This window comes from Eutrigla gurnardus (genome assembly GCF_963514095.1).
Source record: "Eutrigla gurnardus genome assembly, contig: SCAFFOLD_57, whole genome shotgun sequence".
Taxonomy (NCBI): Eukaryota; Metazoa; Chordata; class Actinopteri; order Perciformes; family Triglidae; genus Eutrigla; species Eutrigla gurnardus.
The window spans coordinates 83027-108024 of record NW_028155420.1 but is presented as its reverse complement, the minus strand read 5'-3'; the positions used below and the strand labels follow the sequence as shown (position 1 = coordinate 108024).

Genomic DNA, 24998 nt, shown 5'->3' with positions numbered 1-24998 from the left:
ATGTCGTCTCTCTCGTCCTTATAATTGTTTCTTCTCTCTTCTGTATTTTTCAGTTTGCTATTCTTTTTTTGTTTTTTCTTGTAAATACACTACAGTGGTATGTGTTGGCTGGAAATGTTGTAATAAAGTTGAATTTCAGTTTGTTTCTTTATTTATTTTGGGGGTCAGCAATATCTCAGAAGGACAGGACAGGGCAGGACAGGGATCTCAAAACATCCACAGGGATTGATTGTAGGTGTGGTAGGGTAGGCAGCACAGTGTCAGGGAGGAAACTGAACAGCAGTGACTGGGAGTAAGCTGACTTGTAATTGAGAAGACGACGACGACGACCAGATGACAGCGGACCAGATGACAGCGGACCAGATGACTGCAGACCAGACGGGACCAGCAAAAAAACACAAAACACCAAAAAAAAAAAAGGAAAGTATTATTTCATTACATTTTTTGGCAAATTGTAAACATGATTCTTTGAAACATGTAATTGACCCATATCTTTTATATCCTGTCATTAAAGATCCAGAAAGAAGACTCCCTTGAAAGAAGACCACAAAAAAGGGAAGTATTATTTCATTACATTTTTTGGCAGTGTTTACATGATGCTTTGAAACATGTAATTTACCCATGTCTTTTATATCCTGTCATTAAAGATCCAGAAAGAAGACTCCCTTGAAAGAAGACCACAAAAAAGGGAAGTACTATTTCATAGCTTTTTTTTGCAAACTGTTTACATGATGCTTTGAAACATGTAATTTACTAACCATGTCTTTTATATCCTGTGATGTGATTAAAGATCCAGAAAGACTCCCAGGCAGAAGACCACAAAAAAGGGAAGTACTATTTCATTACATTTTATGTTATGGTCAAGTGTTTACATAATGCTTTAAAACATGTAAACTTATTTATGTCTTTTAAATCCAGCGGCAGAAAGAAAAACGAGAAAGAAGACTCCCAGGAAGAAGACCCTCCCCACCATGAAGAAGACCTGCAGCAGATCTCTGTCCATTGGAGACACGACCCCATGAGAGAACAAGTAAGGGACATTTACCAGTGTATCTTCATTGAATGAGTGAATAAATGCTTACACAAAACTTTTGAAAAATGATTAAAATAATGTTTTTGATGTTCTAGGAAGAGTAACAACAGACCCAGGAAGAAGACCTCCAGAGGAACACCGATGAAGACACTTCAAGCCTGCAGACAAGTAAGGAGTCATTGTGACACCAAACCACTGTAATAATGTCCAATGGAACAATGTGTGCTGCACTAATTTGTACTTTGTTTGTTTTTGTTTACACCACAATACTCTCTGCCACGTACGCCTGCATATCTGAGGGAAACCCACATCGGTGACACAACAACAGACTCGAGAAACCTCTAAGACAGCCACCCAGCACAAGACATGTAAGGCACATTTACCATTGTGTATTCAATGACTGTATTGTATCTGGATGAGTTTGACTTGACTTCATCCTTGCTGCTGTAATGCCATCAGTCTTACTCGTGTCTGTTTTTGTGTGTTTGCAGACATCATGGAAGATCATCGCAGCCAAACATCCCTCTGACCCCTGAGCATACTCGCATCATGAAATGGCATAGACTGTTGGATAAATAAACACATGAAAAAGAACGTTTTGTTTGACGAGTGCTTTGTATAAGTATTTGAAATGTGTCAAGAAATGCAATTAATAACCAATAATGAAGAGAGGAAACATGAAGGGGAAGCATGTAATATTACAGAGGTTAGTGTTCATTGCTTTGCTCTAAACAGTATTGGTAGTCGGCAGGTTTCTTTTGCTGAAGACGCGTCCTACTCGGCGGCCATCTTGGATGTCCCCAGAGCTGATGAACGGGAAGTAAGGACTATATCATCAACGCTTTATCCACTCCACATTTGACACGTCCGCTCATGAGCCAACTCTGAAGGCACACCCCACTCGGCATCCGATGTTGGCCACCCCCCCGGGCGGCGGCCCACTGCCTCCCTCTCAAAATTTCCCGGCGGGGGAATTTTCTAGTTTTATATACAGCTCTTTCGGAGACAAATTTCAGGTCCAGCAGCTCCTCCTTCCTGCTGCTGTGACAATCAACTCTGCTCTATCAACCAATAGACCAACACTGTGTGATAATGTGAATTTCATTTTTTTTTTAGTTAAACTCTGCGGCTTTCCTACAGTGCAGACGCTTTTCCTCTTTGCTCTCACCCCTGCCTGTGATTTTCTGCTATTTTTTGCTATCTGCTTCTCCTCAACAAGAAACAAACAGCAGCAGCTCCTGGATACTTACAAAACCAGTGGGATTATATTTTCTTTGAGATATTTTTACGACTTCCTCAACGCTACGCGAGGAGGCCTACCAAACAAGATAAGCCTGAGCCTGCTAAAGGTAATTAGCAGAAGATGCCTCCCTTCTCTACGGAAGATTACCATAAACTCCTACAGAAGATTTTACTGCTGGAAACAAAAATGAATCGGTTAGAAGTAAATGTAGAAGTGAATGGACTTTGTGGGAACAACACCACTCTAGCACTGACTCAAAACAGTGGACAGGAGCAAACATGACAGAACCCAGCTAAGTAGCAATAATGAAGCTATGAAGAAACGGGAGGATCCTGTACACGGTAATAAATCGACCAGTAAAAATCCTCCCTGGAACACACTTGGTGAGAAGCCAAAGAGAAGACCATCTCCCTGTGACATGGGAGAACGGATAACTGGCAGGACCCAGCGCCCCGATATCTGTGATCTGACCGGCTGGCCTGCGTTACCATCTCCATCCAGGCACAGCGCCTCCTCAACCCTACTGCCTCGTAGGACACAGCAGCGGACAGCTGGGGAGAGGAGAGCTACCAAGAAACCTCCCCAGCAAACAACTGTTCAACTAAAGAACAGGTTTGCTCCACTGCTGCAGGACCATGGATCCCCCTCTGATTGCCTGTGTAGCCGGTCAAAGTTATACCCTTTGGGGCCACCGTAGAGAATGTGGGCGGTCCCGAATTTCAATGTTGTTTCCGGGGTAGCAGTGGTGTTGCGGCTATTTAGGAGTCCGTGCACCTACCGAGCGCTAAGCTGGGTAGCCGTGCCGGATCGGGGCTCGTTTCAGTGCTGGGGAGACCAGGTCAGTAGTTTCTGATGCATAATACCATCTTTGCTTTGGTTGCGATTCATTTCTTGTTTGTATTATTTCCTGTTGAAATAACCAACAGTGTTGTTATTTAGGGTGACGTGTGGCGAGAGGAGCGGTAAGAGGTACGGCGGTGGGGACTCAAGGTAGGCGTAATATCGCCAGGTTTTAAGTGTTGCCTGTGCCTACTTATGAGGCTAAGCATTTGTTTGATGCCCCTTCCCCTAGATCTCGCCACTGCTGCTTTGTTTGGGTCGTTTTCATTTGATTTCCCTTTCTTGTACGTTTGTTCATTTTGTTTCGTTTTCTTTATTTCCCTCAAAACACTAACCTGTGTTATTTTTGTTGTTAACAACTTGTGGTGCCTCCGGAGTCTGGGAGGGCTGAGTGGGGTATCCAGCCCGCTACAAGGGGGCTAAGTTCAAGGGGCCATCATACCACCCGTTTCTGAGCCGTTCTTATTGTTGCTGTGTTTGTGTGTGTGTGTTTTATAGGCCGGGGTGCACACTTGGTGAGTACCCTAACGGACTAGCTCTCTACCTGTTAGCGGTTTGTCGCTGCTTGCCATCTACCTCCATGGAGAACCCCCGTTTTATATTGTTTATCCTGCATGCATTGTTAAATAAATATTATTGTTTTGAGGGAAACTCACGTCTCCGTCTCATTGGCGAACCTATGCATTTGGGGAACCCGGTTGTTCATTTATTGCTTAGAATACACTTAGTGGTCCTTGATTAAGAACATCATCAAGGTGGCGTTGTCGACAATTCAGTTAAACTCCTTGCCACGCCTCGGTTACATTTTGGCGTTGTCGGCAGGATTTCAATGAGACTTAGAGACGTGTAGTTTTGTACATATTTTTGTTGTTGTTTTTGTGGTTGAAGCGACCCTAGTAAAAAAACAAAAAAAAAACAAAGCAGCAGTTGGCGCTCCGTGGGATCTACGAAAGTCAGTTGGCGCTCCGTGGGATCTACGAACCTCGTGGCTGACACCTTTCCACCAACTACGGTGGATCACAACACAAGTGCCTGGACTGACTTTCTTTTGTGTTGCCATGGCCAGTGAGCTCCAGGAACTGAGGGACTTGGTGCAGCAACTGTTGGCTGACAAGGAGCAGCTACTGAGGGAACAGGCAGAGGCCCGTTCCTCCCAGTCGGCACCTGGTCCCAGCAGCGCAGTTCCTCCATGTAATGTCGGTAACATTAACTGGTTACCCACTGAACGTTTGCTTTTTTTCCTAGGGAAAGGAAATGCCCACTGTTTAGGGGAACCACAGGGATTCCGGTAGAGGATTGGGTTGAGGAGGTAAGAGCGACAATAAGAGCTAGACATCTGAGGCCCCTTGATCAGGCATATTTGATTTACGATCATTTGGATGGGGAGGCCAAAGACGAAATCAGGTATAGGCCCAGGGCAGATAGGGAAGACCCAGAACGTATCCTAACTATTCTCCAGGACTTGTATGGCTGTGCTAAACCGTATGTCTCTCTTCAACAAAGTTTCTTTTCTAGGAAGCAGCTGGAGGGGGAATCATTACAAGAGTTTTCCCATGCGTTGTACTGTCTAATGGAAAAGGTTGAACGTTGTGCCCCAAATGGTATCCCTAATTCTGCCACCCTGTTGCGTGACCAGTTTGTTGAGCATGTGTGTGCTTCAGACCTTCGCAGGGAGTTGAAGCGTGTTGTCCGCCAACATCCAGACTATTCACTCCTAGAAATAAGGGCTGAAGCTCTGCGCTGGGAACGGGAGGGACGGCCAGAGGAGTACAGAGGTAGGAGCCATTCTCTCCCTGCGTTATGTGCCATGCAGCATGTTGATAAGGTGCTCCCTAGTAGCCCTGCTAGAGCAGAGATGGCAGAGCTTAAAAACATGTTGCAGAAACAACAAGAGCAGCTTAACCAACTTACGCAGGGTCTCCTAGCCCTTCAGACAGCTCCTAGACCTCCCCAATCTAACCATCCAGGCCCAGTCATATGCAGGCGCTGCAAAAGACCAGGTCACTATGCCAGAGAGTGTGATAACAGTAGAGCTGCCTCACCGGGCCAGCGGCCTAGGGTTTACCAGCCCAGGGCAACAGCGGCCTCCGCTTCCCATGAGGCGGAAAACTACCCCCCGCTGCTGTAAAGAGTCATACAGCAGAAGGGGGCTGCATTGGCTCGGATGACCCAGTTGCTATCACCCACCCTGAAGCATCTAATATGTTGGGTTCGTGTCCTAGGGTATCTATAAGCATGGGAGGTGTAATGGTCAACTGCTTACTGGACACAGGGTCAATGGTAACCACCATCAGGGAAAGTTTCTTTCTTCAGCACTTTCAAGTGGCCCCTCGCTCTTGTCGCTGGCTGCAACTTCGGGCTGCAAATGGTCTGGAGATACCGTATGTAGGCTACGTAGAGCTAGATGTTGAGGTGTTGGGAAAAGTGATACCACAGCGAGGCGTGTTGGTTGTAAAGGACCTCCCAGGCCAGGATCCTCCCCCGAAGTTCCAGGAGTGTTGGGCATGAACATTATCAGGGAGGGTTACCATCAATTATTTAGCCAATATGGGTTGGCCCTTTTTAATCTCCCTGTGGTCAAGCACCCCGCCTCATTGTGGTTACAGGCTGCGAGGTAGGAGAACCGTTAGCATACAAGGGGGTACCATGAAGTGGGTAGCCGCGACATGCACTTCACATGTCAGTGGAGACTTTGGGGAAGCATTGTTGGAGCCCCTTGATAGTGCCAGTTCCCTCCCTGAAGGAGTGCTGGTATCACCAGCCATGGTAACAGTCAGCCATAACACCGTTTATGTCCCAGTGGTCAACGTAGCAGAGACTAGTGTCACATTGCAACCCCGTCAACCATTAGGCGTTTTAATGCAGGCCAAGATCGTCAGTCTGCCAGCAGGTGTCTCTACGGAGTTAAAGGACCCAGTGGCAGTATCGGCCACAGCCTTCTCACAAGTCTGCCAGGATAACCCCATTCTCGAACAGATAGAGGGAATGGACCTGTCGGGGCTCCCGGACACAGAGCAAGAGAGGGTAAGGTCACTTTTGCTCGAACACAAATCTGTATTTGCAAGTTCTGTAAATGATCTGGGTTGTACAAACCTAATTAGTCATGACATACCATTATTGGATGAAGCACCAATCCGGCAGAGATATCGGCGAATACCCCCTTCCGATTACGATGAGGTTAAAGCCCATATTAATCAGCTGTTAGATGGCCAGGTCATCCGGGAGAGTTGTAGTCCCTATGCTTCCCCTATCGTCCTGATTAGGAAGAAGGATGGGAGCCTTCGCCTCTGTGTGGACTACAGGCTGCTTAATGGGAAGACCCGGAAGGATGCCTTCCCAATTCCCCGGATCGAGGAGTCCCTAGATGCACTATCCGGGGCAAAGTGGTTTTCCACCATGGATCTGGCAAGTGGCTACCATCAGGTCCCGGTTACAGATCAGGACAAAAAGAAGACTGCCTTTTGTACCCCATTTGGCCTCTTTGAATTTAACAGAATGCCCTTTGGATTGTGCAATGCCCCTAGTACGTTCCAACGACTGATGGAGAGGATGTTTGGGGATCAACATTGTCGCTCACTGCTGCTCTATTTGGATGACATTGTTGTTTTCTCCTCTACAGTAGACGAGCACATTAGCCGGTTGGGACTGGTGTTGTGTCGCCTGCAAAGGGAGGGACTCAAAGCCAAACTGGAGAAGTGTCAGTTCTTCAAAGAGGAGGTACAGTACCTGGGGCATGTCATCTCTTCCACAGGGGTCTCCACAGATCCAAAGAAAATTGCGGCAGTTGCTGACTGGCCGACCCCATCCAACGTCCTTGAGCTGAGGTCTTTTCTGGGCTTTGCCAGCTATTATAGGCGGTTCGTAGAAGGATTTGCGAAGCTGGCATCACCACTCCATCGGCTGGTAGCAGACCTAACGGGGACCAAAAAGCGGCGGAGCCGTGGGGTTGCCTTGCAAGGGGCATGGACGGAGCAGTGCAAGCAGAGTTTTGAGGGCCTTAAAGCAAAGCTTGTGTCCTCGCCTGTGCTAGCCTATGCTAACTTTCTCCTCCCTTTCATTTTAGAGGTGGATGCCAGTGACTACAGTTCTATGAAGATGGAGTTCTTGGGGATGAAATGGGCCATGACCGAAAAATTCCGGGAATATCTGCTGGGCCAGAAGTGCTTCGTCTGGACAGACAACAACCCATTAAGCCACCTACAAACCGCCAAGCTGGTTGCCACTGAACAACGCTGGGTGTCCCAGTTGGCTGCGTTTGACTACACCATCCGTTACCGCCCGGGACGAACCAACCAGAATGCTGACGCCCCCTGTCCAGACAATCCAACCCGTCTGCTGCAGTGGATCTACCTGCACACGCAGGAACCCTGCTTCCTTTGGCTGTACAGCAAGCTGCACGAGAGATGCCAGCTCTCACTGCAACCCAGGCAGCCATTTCTGCCCTTCCAGAACGGTCAAATGCTGACTTGATGGCCTTACAGGCTGCTGATCCCTCCATTGGTGCTCTCCTTCCTTTCTGGCAGGAACAACGAATGCCAGGACGCATTGAGAAGCATGGCCTTCCCCCTGAAACCCTGGGTCTATTGAGACAATGGGATCGTCTTACCTTGGAGGATGGATTGCTGTACCGGGTATACAGAAGGCCGGATGGAGGGAGTGAAGTCCACCAGCTGCTACTTCCCGGGTGTCTTAGGGAGGAGGTCTTCCACCAACTACACCACAACCATGGCCATCAAGGAACGGAGCGCACCACTGAGCTGATCCGGCAGAGGTGCTACTGGCCGGGTATGGGGCAGACTATCAAACAATGGTGCAAACTGTGTGAGAGATGCAGTCTCTCCAAAGATACCCAGCCACGGGTAAGGGCCCCTATGGGTAATTTATTGGCATCCAAGCCCAACCAGGTCCTGGCCATTGACTTCACCCTCTTAGAACCTGCTAGAGATGGTAAGGAACAAGTGCTTGTTTTAACCGATGTATTCTCAAAGTTTACACAGGCCATCCACACCCGTGACCAGGGAGCATCAACGCTGGCAGAAATACTTGTCCGGGAATGGTTTTACAAGTATGGAGTTCCAGCCAGACTCCATTCCGACCAGGGCCGAAACTTCGAGAGTCACCTCATCCAGCAGCTGTGTGCCATGTATGGCATAAAAAAATCCCGTTCAACTCCCTACCATCCACAAGGTAATGGACAATGTGAGCGTTTTAACCGGACATTACATAATTTACTCCGTACCTTGCCTGTTGAGCAGAAACCCCGCTGGCCAGATCATCTCCCACAGCTGTTGTTCAGCTACAACACCACTCCCCATCAATCTACTGGTGAGTCCCCCTTCCTTTTGATGTTTGGTCGAGAACCTCAGCTCCCTGTAGATTTCCTGCTAGGCCGTGTGGTGGAACCTGCTGCCGGGGAGGTCTGCGAGTGGGTCCGAGAACATCAGCGGCGGCTCCAGGTGGCGGTGGAGGTGGCCCATGAACGGGTTATGGCAGCAGCAGCTCAGCGGAAATGTAGAGCAGACCAACGATCCCAGGGGGAGGTGTTGCCAGCTGGCCAGCTTGTCTACCTACGGGACCACTCCGTCCGGGGGAGGAACAAAATCCAAGATGCCTGGGCCCCTACAATCCACCAGGTGGTTGGGCCACCCCAGCCAGGAGGCTGTGTTTACGCGGTTGCACCGCACAAGGACTTGGCCCAGGTACGCCATGTACATCGTGCTATGCTTAAGCCAGTACCTTGTGATCGTTCTGTTTCCCCACCCAGAGGAAGTCGAACCCGCCATGGTCCAAGGAATACGGAGGAAGAAGACGGTGAACTCTGCATCGTGGTTGGCCCAACTGGCTCCAGGAGGCCATCTACTGTGCGTCCAGACGTCGTACTGGTAACAATCCCAGTTGTGAATGCCCCCTCTGACCTGCCGGCGGGCACAGACATTCCAATCGCTCCCGTCAATCCACCAGCCCTTCCGTTCGAAGGGATTGTACGAAGGTCTACCCGTGAGACAGCTGGTAGACATTCCAATCCCCATCATCTACCAGTGACGATAGGGGGTGGGGCTACGAACTCCCAGGTGCCAGGTTCAAGCTGCTCAGCGTCAGCCATGTTTAGGCCTTGGTGTTAGCTAAGTCAGTTGTTGGGACGACAACTAAAAGAAAACGGGGACGAATTGTAGCCGGTCAAAGTTATACCCTTTGGGGCCACCGTAGAGAATGTGGGCGGTCCCGAATTTCAATGTTGTTTCCGGGGTAGCAGTGGTGATCTCGCCACTGCTGCTTTGTTTGGGTCGTTTTCATTTGATTTCCCTTTCTTGTACGTTTGTTCATTTTGTTTCGTTTTCTTTATTTCCCTCAAAACACTAACCTGTGTTATTTTTGTTGTTAACAACTTGTGGTGCCTCCGGAGTCTTGGAGGGCTGAGTGGGGCATCTAGCCCGCTACAAGGGGGCTAAGTTCAAGGGGCCATCATACCACCCGTTTCTGAGCCGTTCTTATTGTTGCTGTGTTTGTGTGTGTGTGTTTTATAGGCCGGGGTGCACACTTGGTGAGTAGCCTAACGGACTAGCTCTCTACCTGTTAACGGTTTGTCGCCGCTTGCCATCTACCTCCATGGAGAACACCCGTTTTATATTGTTTATCCTGCATGCATTGTTAAATAAATATTATTGTTTTGAGGGAAACTCACGTCTCCGTGTCATTGGCGAACCTATGCATTTGGGGAACCCGGTTGTTCATTTATTGTTAAGAATACACTTAGTGGTCCTTGATTAAGAACATCATCAAGGTGTCGTTGTCGACAATTCAGTTAAACTCCTTGCCACGCCTCGGTTACACCTGGATAACCCCCCACCACCACGCAGCAGGGTAAGACCTGCTAACTTAAAGCCACAGAGCAAGCTAACGACAGGGCCTGAAAATCTGATTGTGGGTGACTTTTCTGTAAAAGATATGAAAAGCAGTAATAACATCAAAGTACTCTGCTTTCCGAAGGATATGGTGTCTGACTAGAATCCTGGAAATTGTGGCTGCACACCCAACTGTGAAAAATATCATTCTGCACATTGGATTTAATGACATTGAAAAACAACAATCAAGAGAGTTGAGAGAACATTTCAACAAACTCTTTGAAACAGTCAGCTCTGTGAATGCTGAGGTTTTCATCAGTGGCCCTCTGCCCCCGACCGGGAGAGGAGCGGAGACATTCAGTAGACTGTTCTGGCTCAACAAATGGCTCTCAACTGCATCTCTTGCTCGCCCAATGCATTTTATTGACAATTTCCGCTTTTTCTGGGACCGCAGGCATCTTTTTAAGACAAACGCCATGTATGGCATAAAAAAATCCCGTTCAACTCCCTACCATCCACAAGGTAATGGACAATGTGAGCGTTTTAACCGGACATTACATAATTTACTCCGTACCTTGCCTGTTGAGCTGAAACCCCGCTGGCCAGATCATCTCCCACAGCTGTTGTTCAGCTACAACACCACTCCCCATCAATCTACTGGTGAGTCCCCCTTCCTTTTGATGTTTGGTCGAGAACCTCAGCTCCCTGTAGATTTCCTGCTAGGCCGTGTGGTGGAACCTGCTGCCGGGGAGGTCTGCGAGTGGGTCCGAGAACATCAGCGGCGGCTCCAGGTGGCGGTGGAGGTGGCCCATGAACGGGTTATGGCAGCAGCAGCTCAGCGGAAATGTAGAGCAGACCAACGATCCCAGGGGGAGGTGTTGCCAGCTGGCCAGCTTGTCTACCTACGGGACCACTCCGTCCGGGGGAGGAACAAAATCCAAGATGCCTGGGCCCCTACAATCCACCAGGTGGTTGGGCCACCCCAGCCAGGAGGCTGTGTTTACGCGGTTGCACCGCACCAGGACTTTGCCCAGGTACGCCATGTACATCGTGCTATGCTTAAGCCAGTACCTTGTGATCGTTCTGTTTCCCCACCCAGAGGAAGTCGAACCCGCCATGGTCCAAGGAATACGGAGGAAGAAGACGGTGAACTCTGCATCGTGGTTGGCCCAACTGGCTCCAGGAGGCCATCTACTGTGCGTCCAGACGTCGTACTGGTAACAATCCCAGTTGTGAATGCCCCCTCTGACCTGCCGGCGGGCACAGACATTCCAATCGCTCCCGTCAATCCACCAGCCCTTCAGTTCGAAGGGATTGTACGAAGGTCTACCCGTGAGACAGCTGGTAGACATTCCAATCCCCATCATCTACCAGTGACGATAGGGGGTGGGGCTACGAACTCCCAGGTGCCAGGTTCAAGCTGCTCAGCGTCAGCCATGTTTAGGCCTTGGTGTTAGCTAAGTCAGTTGTTGGGACGACAACTAAAAGAAAACGGGGACGAATTGTAGCCGGTCAAAGTTATACCCTTTGGGGCCACCGTAGAGAATGTGGGCGGTCCCGAATTTCAATGTTGTTTCCGGGGTAGCAGTGGTGTTGCAGCTATTTAGGAGTCCGTGCACCTACCGAGCGCTAAGCTGGGTAGCCGTGCCGGATCGGGGCTCGTTTCAGTGCTGGGGAGACCAGGTCAGTAGTTTCTGATGCATAATACCATCTTTGCTTTGGTTGCGATTCATTTCTTGTTTGTATTATTTCCTGTTGAAATAACCAACAGTGTTGTTATTTAGGGTGACGTGTGGCGAGAGGAGCGGTAAGAGGTACGGCGGTGGGGACTCAAGGTAGGCGTAATATCGCCAGGATTTAAGTGTTGCCTGTGCCTACTTATGAGGCTAAGCATTTGTTTGATGCCCCTTCCCCTAGATCTCGCCACTGCTGCTTTGTTTGGGTCGTTTTCATTTGATTTCCCTTTCTTGTACGTTTGTTCATTTTGTTTCGTTTTCTTTATTTCCCTCAAAACACTAACCTGTGTTATTTTTGTTGTTAACAACTTGTGGTGCCTCCGGAGTCTGGGAGGGCTGAGTGGGGCATCTAGCCCGCTACAAGGGGGCTAAGTTCAAGGGGCCATCATACCACCCGTTTCTGAGCCGTTCTTATTGTTGCTGTGTTTGTGTGTGTGTGTTTTATAGGCCGGGGTGCACACTTGGTGAGTAGCCTAACGGACTAGCTCTCTACCTGTTAACGGTTTGTCGCCGCTTGCCATCTACCTCCATGGAGAACACCCGTTTTATATTGTTTATCCTGCATGCATTGTTAAATAAATATTATTGTTTTGAGGGAAACTCACGTCTCCGTGTCATTGGCGAACCTATGCATTTGGGGAACCCGGTTGTTCATTTATTGTTAAGAATACACTTAGTGGTCCTTGATTAAGAACATCATCAAGGTGTCGTTGTCGACAATTCAGTTAAACTCCTTGCCACGCCTCGGTTACACCTGGATAACCCCCCACCACCACGCAGCAGGGTAAGACCTGCTAACTTAAAGCCACAGAGCAAGCTAACGACAGGGCCTGAAAATCTGATTGTGGGTGACTTTTCTGTAAAAGATATGAAAAGCAGTAATAACATCAAAGTACTCTGCTTTCCGAAGGATATGGTGTCTGACTAGAATCCTGGAAATTGTGGCTGCACACCCAACTGTGAAAAATATCATTCTGCACATTGGATTTAATGACATTGAAAAACAACAATCAAGAGAGTTGAGAGAACATTTCAACAAACTCTTTGAAACAGTCAGCTCTGTGAATGCTGAGGTTTTCATCAGTGGCCCTCTGCCCCCGACCGGGAGAGGAGCGGAGACATTCAGTAGACTGTTCTGGCTCAACAAATGGCTCTCAACTGCATCTCTTGCTCGCCCAATGCATTTTATTGACAATTTCCGCTTTTTCTGGGACCGCAGGCATCTTTTTAAGACAAACGGACTTTGCCTAAATAAGCTAGGGGCAAAGCTATTCATCACCAACATGTCTTACTGCCTGCGTCATCCATCTGTCGCCAAGGACAAGAGACGAGAGGAACCAACAAAGAGGGAAGACGAAACACAGATTATCAGAAACGTCGAAGGAGGACTGAATGTGGATCCCTCCCTCACCCTCCCCAAATCCCCATCCAGGTCTTCGTCATTCTCCCTCCCTCCAATAAACCTTTCTCTCCCCTCCTCCCCCTTGGAGTTCCAGGAGCTACCCCCACCTACCACTGCATGAAAAGTCGGATTTTCGTCCCTGTAAACGTCCGGAAATCTCCCTAATTTTCGGGAGTTAACGATAGTTTACAGGCTGCGAACGCCGCGTTCGTCTGTGCCGAAAATGGTCGGAAACGAACCACAGCGAATGCTCTAATTAGCATATGAATAGCAGCGAAACCGCGCCTGGCCAGAGATGGCTTGAATATCCTCACTCAGGATTGGATGAAACCACTAGTTTTAAACAAGTATAATCGCTCGTGATTGGTTGGCAGATCTGGTCATTATAAATGTAAAGCCAACCCACGTTCAGACACCCCGCCAACGACGCCGTCCTCCTCATCAGACATCATGTCTGTGGTGGCGCACTTCCAACGGTCCACCTCATCGCCAGCAAGCACACTTCAAGTAAAATAATTGAGAAAGTTGTCCTCCAACAAATAAATCACTTCCTGGCTTCAACTGGCTGCCACAACAACTTCCAGTCAGGATTTCAACCTTTTCATAGCACTGAGAAGGCCCTTATTAAAGTTGTAAATGGCATCCGTCCTAACACAGACTCTGGCAAAACTTCAATATTAATGCTATTAGACCTCAGTGCTGCATTTGACACTATCGACCACTCAATACTTTTGGACAGGTTGGAAAACTGGGTGGGGCTCTCAGGCACAGTCTTAAGCTGGTTCAAGTCATATCTACAAGATAGGAACTATTTTGTTTCCATTGGCGACTTTATATCAGAACCTACCAATGTAACGTGTGGAGTCCCCCAAGGTTCAATCTTGGGGCCGACTTTATTCAACATTTACATGCTCCCACTAGGACAAATCATGCAAAATAATAACATTGACCACCATTGCCGATGACACCCAAATCTATGTAGCACTATCACCAAACGACTATCGCCCCATAGATCTTCTGTGCCAGTGCATTGAGCAAGTCAAAGACTGGATGTGCCAAAACTTCCTACAACTAAATGAGGACAAAACTGAGATAATTGTTTTTGGTGCTAAAAAAGAAAGGTTTAAAGTAATTCAACACCTTCACTCTCTGTCCCTGAAAACCTCAAACAAAGCCAGAAATCTTGGGGTTATTATGGATTCTGATTTACATTTTGACAGTCACGTTAAATCAGTAACAAAATCAGCCTACTATCACCTAAAAAAATGTAGCAAGACTTAGAGGGCTCATGTCAGCTCAAGATTTAGAAAAACGTGTACATGCCTTTATTACTAGTAGGCTAGACTACTGTAATGGTCTCCTTGCAGGTCTTCCGAAAAAAAACTGTCAGGCAGCTACAGCTTGTTCAGAACGCTGCTGCTAGAGTTCTTACAAAGACCAAAAAATGTGAGCACATTACACCAATTCTTAAATCCTTACATTGGCTCCCTGTATGTCAGAGGATTGATTTCAAAATCCTCCTGCTCACATATAAATCACTACATGGTCTAGGACCGAAGTATATCACTGATATACTCCCACTACATAAGCCTTCTAGACCACTAAGATATTCTGAGACCAATCTGTTAGTGATTCCCAGAGTAAACATCAATCACGGGAGAGCATCATTTAGTCACTATGCAACAAATGGCTGGAATAAACTTCCTGAAGATGTAAGACTTGCCCCAACTCTGACCACTTTTAAAACTAGACTGAAAACTTGTATGTTCCCCATAGCTTTCTGCTTAATCTTTTAATGTCTGAACTGTTTTTAATTATTGCAAATATGTTTTTATTAGGGCCCGAGCGCCGACAACGTCGGGCTGCGAAGCCCTATTGTTATTCGAATGTTTATTATTCTTACACGACTTCGACCTGCGTTTTGGGGGCCTGAGCGTGAAAAAAAACTAACGAAAATTGGAGTGTCTATAGGGTCTGGCGAAAAATGTGAGAATTTGGCGTCTTCGCATTCGGCCACGAAAAAGTTGCTCGCTAGCGCCACCTAGTGGGAGATTCGCCATCCTCGCCGCACCGTAAGTCCGATTGACATGAAAAGGTTTCGAAAATATGCATTGTATCAGAAGATATCGGCCAATGAACATTAGAGGGTTTGGCTACCAAAATGCAATTAGCATAACTCTATAACCTTTGCCCCAAAAATTACGAAACTCGAAACCTAGATGCATGTCAAGTTTCATCAAAATTGGGTAATGTTTGGCGCTGCCACAAATTTCCAAAAAGTGCCATTTTTGGCCGTTTTTGGCCGTTTTTGGCCATTCACAGGGGTCGTACAAAATCAAAAACTGATTATACCGTTGATCCCATCGATACCAAAATTGGATATGTTGTTGGAAAGGCCTTAAGGACAAAAAGTTATCCAAAGATGCTCCAAAAGTCTAGGGGCGTGGCCACGCCGACGCCATGACTGCGCTACTATTTTCAACGTTCGGCATTGGCATTAAAGCTGTTATAACTTCACCGTTTCTTCTCCGATCTGCTTCAAAATATTCATGCTTGTTAAGAGTCACGTCCTGAACACAACTGCACTGCAACTTTAACTCACAGGTAGAGCGCCACCTAATGGCGACATGAAATGTGACTGATTTTAGGCCCTTTTTCTGAGCAACAGCCCCCCCTCTAGGTAGGGCGTAGACGCATGAAATATTTTTTTCTAGATAGCTCAAGTGGAGGTGTACAAAAAAGCCTCTTGGACCCACCGCCTAAAGTTAACATAAAGTAGGTAAAAAAATGTTTTTAGCCAAGTGTGTAATTCAGCCAGTTTCTCACTCACATAGGGGGGAGAGACACAGGCGCACAGCGACCACCAGATGGAGACAGAGAGCTCTGTGTGTGTGAGCTCTGTGACTGAAATGTAGTTTCACTTTGGATCACAGCAGATCAACAGTCATGAAAATTTTAATTCCTTTTTTTAAATTCCTCTCATTTCAGCCTGAACACAGAGAGGAGGAGAGGTGGCACACTTTACATGCATCTCACACAGCTGTCAGCTGAACTCTGCCATAAACATCCAAACTATTATAACTTCAGTGTTTGTTCTCTGATCTGCTCCAAACTTTTGAAAAACACTTGATTAGAGTTCCTTCCTGAACACATCTGCACTTTGATATTCACTCACGATCAGAGCGCCACCTACTGGTGACAGGAAATGTCATTGATTTAGTCACTTTTTCCAAGTTAAAGCCACACCTGATTTTTTTTATAACTAATTCCTCTCATTTCAGCTTGCAAGGAGGACACAGGGGGAGGAGGAGAGGACACACTAGGGGGAGGAGGAGAGATGTCAGGAAGGCATGAACATGTGTGTATGTGACAGCAAATGGCTTTAAATGTCAATCGCTTGTGTCTAAACTCACGCCACGAGGAGGTGGCTGCTGCACAGGTAGGCGGCTGCCACGCGTGTGAATGCAGGCACTCCACGACCGCACGTGACAGACGGATGCCTTTCGGTGTCCATCGCTTGTGTCTCGACTTGCGCCAGGAGAGGCGGCCGCTCCAAGGGCAGCGTCCACGACACTGCCCTGTGACCGCAGGCACTCCACGACCGCATATGAGCGAGGGCCCGTCACGATACTGCTCGCAGTTTTAATTCTCCTTGTCTTTCTGTAATGCATTTTAATTTTGCCTTTATTTTCTTTTAATTCTTCTAAAAAAAAATTCACTTTATTGTATGACATGTCATGATGTGAAGCACTTTGAGTCTGCCCTGTGTATGAAATGTGCTATACAAATAAAGTTGCCTTGCCTTGTATGTATGAGAGCATTTTAGAAGTGTGTGAGAGCGTTTCAGTATGTATGAGAGCGTTTCAGTAGTGTGTGTGAGCAAATACCTTTTCAGTTGTTTATGTGAGAGTGTTTCAGTAGTGTATATGAGAGCATTTCACATGTGTGTGAGAGGTATTCTGAATTATGTCCCTGACGGCCCCTCATAAAAAACACTATCAAAAAAACAAAGAACAAAATAATCCAAAGCGTAGACAAAACTCAGGACACAGGCAGGACAGATCAGGTGGACACACATCCGAGATAAAACAGATGACCAAGCCAAGACAGAAAGGAAACACACAGACTAAATACATAAGGGTTGATTAGGTTCAACGACAGACAGGTGTGGAAACACAAGGGCAGGCTTGATGAGACAATGAGACACAGCTGGGAGACAAAAAAGGAGGGAAAACAAGACAGGAAGCAAAGCACATGACAACACAGAAGACAGAAGGACTACAAAATAAAACAGGAAACCAAAACAACAAAATCCAAAGTCAAGACAGAAACAAGACGAGAAAAATGCATGACAACACAAAACAGAATGACTACAAAATAACACAAAACAACAAAACCCACAGTCATCAGTAAGCTGTCAGCCTGCAGCCAGACATGCATGAACATGAATGAACACACTCCACTCCCTGGAAATGAACACACTGGAATGTAAACGTATCACTTTTATCAGGCATGTTTTAAAGTAGTTGGACTGACTCTGATCAGCATCAACTGTAGGAGGAGTGTTTTAGAAACACATCTTTAGTCAAGTAATATACGTAAATCCACACATGCATTAGTTAATGAGAAGAAAACCTGCCATCGTCATCCTCTTCAGGCACACAGCACAGTTCCTCCCATGTTTCCCAGAGACAAACCTCCCAGTCAGCTGGCGGCGCTCTGATGGCGTCCTCCTCCCCGGTCCCCGACTCACCGTTCTGAGCCGGGGTCTCGTCCTCAGACCCTCCCTTTCTGATTCCGGCATCTACCTGTGAGACGGTGGAGACAGTGAAGTTTAAGGTGCACCGGAGGACCGTGGTCCAGTATCTGGTCCGGGTTCAGGACCCCGACACTCTGGTCAGGACTATGACGGCGGCTGTGATCAGCTTGGCTGCCAGCTCGCTGCTGCTGCTTGTATGCAGCGGCGTCGCCATCAGACGACTAAAGGCCAACGGCTCAATCAAATCAGCTGTGGCAACGAAAACAACAACAACAATCAGCTGATCAGTGTGACGCCATAGTGTGACTACGACCAGATCACGGGGGGACGCGTGGAGGAAGGGCTGCTTCACTGTGACATCTGTACTCATTCTCCCAGCATGCACTGGGGCAAAAGTGGTTGAGGAGGCAGACAGTGACAACACTTTGTTTCATTGCATTTTATTACATGTAAAATGGCCTCATTTATATAGCGCTTTTCTCCAAAGCGCTTTACAGGAATGACTGTCATTCACCCATTCCCTCACACATTCACACACCGACGGCAGAGTCAACAACGCAGGGCGACAGCCAGCTCGTCAGGAGGAGCCGGCAATCTTCCGGTTGCCAGTCAAACGCTCTACCTCCTGAGCTAAACCCCCCCACATGTGAGATTCAATAAACACAAAACATAAGGCTAGTGATTATTCAGACTGGAGCCTTGAAGGAACACATTCATATTACAGTAAGAAATATTAGGGTCGCCATGGTTACGGCCACCCAAAACTTCAAAAGTACTGATGTACATGAATGATTACATTATTTTTTTATTTTTTTATAATTAAATTTTATTGCTTTTTATGAATGATTACATTATGACGTATGATTATTATAAAAGGCATCATAATGCTAATGTTATTAACCAACAGAATGAGATTAAAACATATTATAAGTATTATTGTAATGTATTACAGACATGTCCCCCAACAACCTTTTCCATGGTACATATATAGATATATATAGATATACATATACAGATATATGATATTTTCGGCAGATCAAACTTCACTGATAAAGACTGTTGCTGTGATAGAATTAGTTATAAAAAGTTCCCTCCTTTTCCCCGTTAGTGTGTAATACACAAACCGCCCCTGAACAGAAGTGTAAAATTGTTTCATTGTTTAATTTGTTTAAAAACAAAGCATGTCGTGGATATTTTCAATATGTTTTGAATCAGGAAATAATCAAATAAAAAGACTAAATATCCAGTACAACAACAAAATAGAAAATACCCAATTTCTATTTGTTGTTCTGCAATAAGGAACTACTTTTGATTGGTTCATCTCTGACTGTGATAAATGACATTTAAAAAAAACATCAGCATTTATTTTTTGTTTTTTCAGGACTTCTGTTTGTGGAATTATTATTATTATTTTACCTTACTGTATTCAAATGTGGCCTAATAATGTGTGCTGTGTTTACATTATATTACTGTACTAAACTGAACAACACAGACTGAAGGTTTGATCCAGATCAAAACCAAGATTGGATTACGTGATCTATCTGATTTCAGAATCCGTTTTTCCTTTTGAAAAACCCATTTTCAATATTTAATCCAACCTGAAATCCTAAATCCAATGGGATTCCTTCTGAAAAACTGGGCCCTGGATGCCATTAGTCCTGCAGCACCGTGGACAAACGCCACATCAGTGAAAGTGGCAGTGAGCTGAACGCAGGTGGCAAAACACTAGAATTCAGGGTTCATTGTGATATTTACAAAGAAGAATAAAGCACCGACTGTTTGGAAGAGAGAGCCAGACAAATGTTGTTCTCTGACCTCGTTGACAAAAACATAATGAAGGAGTGTCATTCTCCGCTGGTGAAAGGAGGACTAACCCCTCAACTGCTCTCCACTTTGCCTCATTTCTTACAGGAAAGATTCATTTACGTTTAGACAAGAAGTCAGCAGCTCTACCAGTCAAATGTCTGCGTCTGCGTTGTGTTACAATAAATAAACCAAAATCTTCGTTCTAGTTGTACTGGACCGTAGTGCTGCGTATGATACAGTGGACCACGACATACTAGGCATTCTGGAAACATGGGTGGGGCTGCCTGGCACAGTCCTAAACTGGTTTAAATTGTACTTGAGAATCTGGTTACTTCCTGGTGTCTGAGATCTGCTACACATCGTCCTGTCGTCTCTCCTACATGTGAACAGTTTGGTAAGTGACAGTTTTTGATATTTCAAACATACAAAAATGGGACAATGTTCAGTCTTTACTGCAGTAAATGTACTGAAGCTGTAAAATACAGCTTCCACCTGAATGCATCAGTAAGAATAATCTAAGCATATCATGTATTATAGTACAACACTGTGTACTTTTACTGTGGATACTTTAAGTACAATTAGTACTAGTATTAGTATTTTTACTGTGAAATACAGTAAATGAAAACGTACTACAGAATTAAACGTCTCCTAATAAACTGTAAAGAAAAAAAGATTGTAAAAAAAAACTTTAACCATACAAATTCATGGTGACATGGATCTGTTAGTTAAATGACAAAGTAAAAAAGTCTTCTTGTCAACAACGGCGAAAAAGACAGTAACTACCCACATTCATTGTGAATGCTATCAAATTAAAGGTTCCCTAAAAGGGCATTGCCTCAAGTGTTTTGTTTTTTTGCGCTATTTTAAGTGTTTATTAGCAATGCTAGTTGAAGTCAACGTGGTCAGTTAGCATGTATCTGAATAAAATGTCCCTCAAAACACCGTTCTAGCCATGAAACAACATTGTGTACTATGTCAATGAAGTATTTCATTCTTTCTATGTAGTATTTTTTTTTTGTCTAAAGTTAACGTTGGTTTTGTTGGAAGTTCATGTCGAACAAAAGGCCAAAGCAATAAACAAAACAATGTAATTTACTGACCGGAGTTCGAGCTAATCCGATGTGGGGACCTCACCAGTAGGACTACACAATGCGGCCTACAAAAGCCTACACATGCGGTCAGAACAAAGGGGATTAAAAACTACACCGCCATTTTAGTTTCACTTCTCACCTAGGTGCGAAGACCGGAACAAAACCGGTTCCTGCATTCCAGCTACCAGACGCTGTCTGAAGTAAGCTGACTGAAATCGCCAAGCCGCGATTATATTGCCGCCCGCGGAAGAAAGAAACACAAACTGTTTTCTTTATTTGAGTTTGATCAACGAGAGGAAACCCGCTCTGCTCTCGTCTGGACTAAGCCGACTCATCACGTCCCCCGCTGACGCCGGGGCCCACGAACTACCGCCGCGTTAAGGAACGCCGTCATCGCCTAGACGGACTCACAGCTTGCGCAACGACACCAGTAAGAGGCTATCAGTCTGGGCAGAGACATAAGTTTGATAGTGTAGGATATGCTTGTAATTCTTGTTAACGTGTTTTAAGTTTTGATCACGGACCGCCGAGTCCGTTGCTTTCCGTGTTGTATTTGAATGCTGTTTGTGTACCCACGCCGCTGGGCTGATTTCTGTAACAGTGTTTTTGACTAAACCTCAGCCATATTCGCGAGCCCAGTAAGCGTCTACTATCAGTTAAGAGACCGGTCCCGCTGAATGAACGCCAGTTCATTGACGAGCCCCGTGTGATAGGAACACGCCTCCTGAGCCTCAGAATATTGCGCGCGCATTCTCCCCCTCTCTTTGTTTGTGTCCCGCTAACACACACACGCACACATACGCCGCCCCACACGTGTCCTACGCCAGCTGTTTCCGGCGAACGTTAAGGACGCTCCATCCGGTGGCTGTACCCGGCCATCTCTCACTCGCTCTCTCTCTCTCGCTACTCCATCTGACGTCAGTGGCTCCGCCCCTGAACGCTGTGAGGAATAGCTCCATCTGGTGGTCGCGCCCGGCCATATCTCTCCCTCTCTCGCTCTCTCTCTCTACACACACGCACACACACACTCCACGTGTGTCTCTTCCGTTGTTTTGCTTAGCCTTGTGTGTTAGGTAGTTAGGTAATAAGGCTTTGTTAATTGCAATGTTATTTATTGTGATCATTATTACTGATTTTAATAAATCTTATTATGTTATAACTAGCGGTCTCTTGTGCTTGTTGTGTATATGTCACTGGATAACAGCAGGTTGTGAAGGCTAGTGCTCGAACTTCACGCCTTTTTAATTGTTAGATTGTTTCTATGCTTCCATGCCAATGATCACGATGATTGGCATGTGAGTATAAAACCTTTAATTGAGACTGAATACAGTTTTAGGTTATCTTTTCCCTTATCCCAGGGTGGTGCCCCGTTTATTCATGATTATATCATGATGATATATTAAATATAATTATTAATATCGATAATCATATTGACATGAATAATTAACTGTTGATAACCAAATCTGTTCCTGCTACTACCCCAACACCGATAACAAAATGAAACAAACAAAAACACATGGACAAGGTCTAACTCCCTACGACAGGATGACAACGGTGTTTAACGACAACAGGGATTCATCCCTACTGCTTCATGTTGGACATTAAAGTCTGAGCTATTTACAATGTGAATAAAATGTTAGCATTGAAGCTAAAGTTATCTATGAAGAAAAGCTCAAAGACTAACACAAGGACTAAATGCGTATTTGAGTCAGTTGAAATATTTTAACTGGAGCGGTAACTTTGTGTGTCGCTGTGTCCTGAAAGCCTTTGAGATTCTCCTGCTGTCGTCTGGACGCTGTACAACTCAAACGGGACCAAAACATTATTGGTCTCACCGTTAACTACCATTCATAGTTTTCAAGAAATGAGGTCCCATTGGAGACACAGGAAGGGGCAGGACCTTGCCTCTCTGTTGTCAGTGTTGCCGTAGTGACAGTGTGCGTCTCTGCCAGCAGGTGGAGACTCTGCTATGAACCGGTGTGAGGACCGAGAGGACGGAGTCCTTCCCTCTAAAACCACTCAGGATGGGGGATATGACAGCCAGACCAAAGCTCAGAGGTGAGACGAGGATCTCGAAGTGTCCAGGACTCAGATCACTTCACCATCATGATTCTCACTCAACAACATAAATATACATAATATTAACTAGATCTCTTTATTGAGTTTAAAATTGAACCTTTTCATTATCTGACTGTCCTGAGGTGAAGAATCAGGTCTTGGTCCAGACCTTTGTAGTCCATGTAGGGGATGATCTGAATCTAGTGTCGACTCTCCTGTTGAATCCATTTGTTTTCACTTTGGTGAACAATCACTGAGACTAGAAGCTTTAATTGCCTTCAATACTGTTAGTTGTCCGAGAAGAAGAAGCAGTAAAGTTTGATGAGTCAAATAAATATTCAGATTAAAGGGATAGTTCAGAATATTGGACATAAAACCTATTTTCCAAGTGAGCCGGTGTGTTTGAGATGTCTGGAGACGTTTTCGAGAAATTTCATTCAGTTCTTCTAGTTGCCGAGTTCGCTTATGCTATGGGTAGCGCAAGTCAATCGTTCTTAGTTAGCATGGCATTAAAAACAGTCTTGCCCACTCCACAGTGCACCCGAGGCAAATCCACTGTAACGGCAGACTATCGATGTACATATCTGTGTTGATAGAATGTTTGAAATAAAACCAACCTTGCATTTTTAAGGATTTATGTCTCAGCAGCAGCAGCAGCGTGTCATACTTCCTAGTAGGCTATGGCAGCGGCGGAGTGATATCACCTAGCACTTATAAGTTGCCGGTTCTATAATAGTTTGTTTACCTGCTGTCATTGCTACAGACGCAGAGTAGCTTGCAGTGCTAGTTTCTTCAATCTCACAGAAATGGACACTTTTGGAGAAAATAATGAAACTTTTGAAGACTCTGATGAGGAGTTTTTTTCCACCCAAACCCAACCGTACCTGTACGAGCCTGAATATACGGAGGAAGAATTGCGCGAGAGGGATGCTCAAAGGGCAGAACGTGAACGAGCGTCTGTGGAGACCGAGATAGCCTCCGCTGGAGCCGAGAACCGGGACCGAAAAAACGGAGACTGGTGGTGCCAGGAGGGAATCCCCCGCAACGCGTCTGAGGGTTTACTGGTCTACGGACGGAGCAGAGGTCCGGGGTCGCGGTGCGTAATTGTGGGTTCGCTTGGCCGTGGGCTGCCCGGTGTTTGGGTGAGGTCCAAGCACTTTTCATCCAGGTCTGAGGGCATGAGTCCCGACGGGCAGTATTTTGGGTGGCGCGTCTTAGAGTTTTGAGTCCGACGGAGAGTCCGCATGTGTGGATTTGCGGAGCCGCCCGCTGCCCGGTGTTGGTCTGCGGTCAAAGGGCTTTTCACCCAGCTCTGAGGGCACAAGGCCCGAATATTCGGCGGTGTTCATGTGTCAATTTACCAGAGGGAATCCCCGCAACGCGTCCGAGGGTTTACGGTTCTCCGGACGGAGCAGTGGTCCGGGTTCGCGGTGCGTAATTGTGGCTTTGCGTGGCCGTGGGCTGCCCGGTGTTTGAGTGAGCTCCGAGGGCTTTTCAGACAGCCTTGGGGGTATAAGTGCCGACAGTTTGGCCCGGTTCGATTGCCTACTTACGTGCAGTATTTCGGGCGGCGCGTCTTAGAGTTTTGAGTCCGACGGAGCAAAGTAAAGTTCCGCTACTGCTGAGAAACAAGTTCCTCAAAAAATGGATGATTCATGCGATGCGAGCTTAGTTTTGTTTCAAATATTATTCTATCAACACATATGTACATCGACAGTCTAGTGTTTTAATGGATTTGCCTCGGGTGCACTGTGGAGTGGGCAAGACTGTTTTTAATGCCTGTCTACCTAAGAACCATTGACTTGCGCTACCCATAGCATAAGCGAACTCGGCAACTAGAATAACTGAATGAAATTTCTTGAAAACGTCTCCAGACGTCTCGAACACACCGGCTCACTTGGAAAATAGGTCTTATGTCCAAAATTCCAAACTATCCCTTTAAATATTATCCTGACACACACCTGGACCTGACGCTGTAACCTGCTGACACTTCAGCTGATCAGCTTCAAATATTGAATGAAAGGAATGAAAGTTTAAATGGTAAATTCAGATTCTCTGTTGGTCTGTTGAACCACAAAAACACAGCGTCCATCAACATTAAGTCAAGTCTGCTGAATGAATAATGTGATGGTCTGAACTGCCAAACACCTCCCACAATGCAGCTTTCACCTCACATTACTTAGTTTTA

General features: G+C 46.2%; 1 protein-coding gene and 2 long non-coding RNA genes across 3 annotated transcripts in view; all 3 read left to right on the top strand.

Annotated features, from left to right (window-relative positions):
• LOC311010291 (protein NLRC3-like) overlaps positions 1 to 24998 on the top strand; it is a 170408-nt gene that overhangs the window by 71921 nt on the left and 73489 nt on the right. The gene's annotated exons all lie outside the window — the stretch shown is intronic.
• Positions 922 to 1627, top strand: LOC311010294. Its single transcript, XR_014596762.1, has 3 exons — positions 922 to 1030; positions 1129 to 1401; positions 1525 to 1627. It is a non-coding gene; the product is annotated as an uncharacterized lncRNA (long non-coding RNA).
• The window catches only part of LOC311010292, a 58668-nt gene continuing 53675 nt past the window's right edge, over positions 20006 to 24998 (top strand). The window contains exons 1-2 of the long non-coding RNA XR_014596760.1: positions 20006 to 20055; positions 20896 to 21182. This is a non-coding gene — a long non-coding RNA (uncharacterized lncRNA). The remainder of the gene's footprint in view (positions 20056 to 20895; positions 21183 to 24998) is intronic.